Source organism: Coffea arabica, chromosome 8e (genome assembly GCF_036785885.1).
Source record: "Coffea arabica cultivar ET-39 chromosome 8e, Coffea Arabica ET-39 HiFi, whole genome shotgun sequence".
Lineage (NCBI taxonomy): Eukaryota > Viridiplantae > Streptophyta > Magnoliopsida > Gentianales > Rubiaceae > Coffea > Coffea arabica.
Window position 1 is genome coordinate 38,509,180 of NC_092324.1, and position 1,655 is coordinate 38,510,834.

Sequence of the window (1,655 nt, forward strand, 5' to 3'; positions counted from 1 at the left end):
TAGCGTGGATCGGCTCGTATCAAGTTTGTCTCATCCTTTTAAATTTAACAAAAAAAATAGAAAAACTTTTGTATTTTTTCTTTACAATTGATGATTCAAATTTGGATCACATTGCTCAGCTTAATCTAGAGCCATCGATTGTTCCCTATCTTTCCTCCAACAATTGTAGAAAAACAGCTCTTGCTATTTTCTAGGTGCACAATTTCTATGTCAGATTTTTCCTAGTACAAACGATACATCAGGGAATGCGAATATGTATTAAAAGTTTCGAATTTTTTTTTGTTGCGGTATAATTAGGAGGAAAATATACTGATGGATATTTTTCTTTTCATTTCACTTGAGCGAACGTTTACATGTAATTGTCAAGTAGTCAACTCTTTCTGTTTCCTAAAATTTCTGCACATGTTTTGTGGTGTCACTTGTGAGATTCCATGGAGGTTGTTTCTATCACGAGGGCAAGAGATCTTTTGAAGAAAATTGATATCTCTCGAAAATACAAATCGATGACATATTATTTCGTTATTATATAACTAAATCAAATTCGTAACTGATTGTTGTAGAATCTTCAACTGCCTCCATGGGTTGGATTGACTTTGTATTCATATCACTGTGAGCGTTCGCTTGTTATTGTCAACTAGTCAACTCTTTAGAGCCATGCGTATGAATTCTGGCGGCTATGACTTTTGTGAGTTTCCATGGAAGTTGTTTTCGTCACGACAAGAAGGAATATTTGTAAAACAATTAATTTCTCTCACAAATGTAAATCGATGATCATTTTTGTTTTTTTGTTTTTTGTGTTTAACTTGAAACCTAGATCAAGTGACCAAAGAAATTTTGGACATTGTGCTCCAAGTGATGCAGAAGAATCGAGGGTTGAAAACAATACCTTCAAGACAACTTCTGTCTCGCCATCGTGGTTGGGTCATAACTACGTCCATCATAGCATCTGAGGTGCAAGTGATGTTAGACATAAGGATCAGGATCTTTAGTATGATTTGTAAATTAAAATTAAGAAATAAATTCTAAATTAACATACCTTGAGATATTGAAGATATTTTGGAGAAGAATTTTACAGCCCTTTCAGCAAGCTTTCGAATCACCAAGGTTGTAAACTGTAAACCTTTGCTGCCTAGCCTTCCCTCACCTAGCCCTCTATTATTTTATTTTAGTGATGTGTAAAAATAACATATGTCAGAGTGGTGAGAGGGACCAGGAGCCCTAGAATATTTATAGAATCACAATCCCTCCCATCATAGAATTACGATAGACTCTAATATCTTCAGATATATGATACTTTATTTGTTAAATATTATGATAAGATACAGCTTAATAATCATTGTAATTATCAAATAAAATACCATATATATAATACATCTATATACAATGAATATGGGACTCCTTACTTCCTCCAATTTGTCTATCTTTAGGATTCTAAGACTATCAACATAAATCTATTCATGTGGTTATTTATCTCATAAGCTAGTGAGATAACAATTGAATATTGAAACAATATCATGTGGTCATGTAGGCCACACTAATATTTTCAACATTCTCCCACTTGGACAAATGACCACATATATTTGATAGTTCAGAATCAATAAATAAAACAAGTGGCCACAACAAAATATTTACCCTACATTGTTATCAAAATGGAT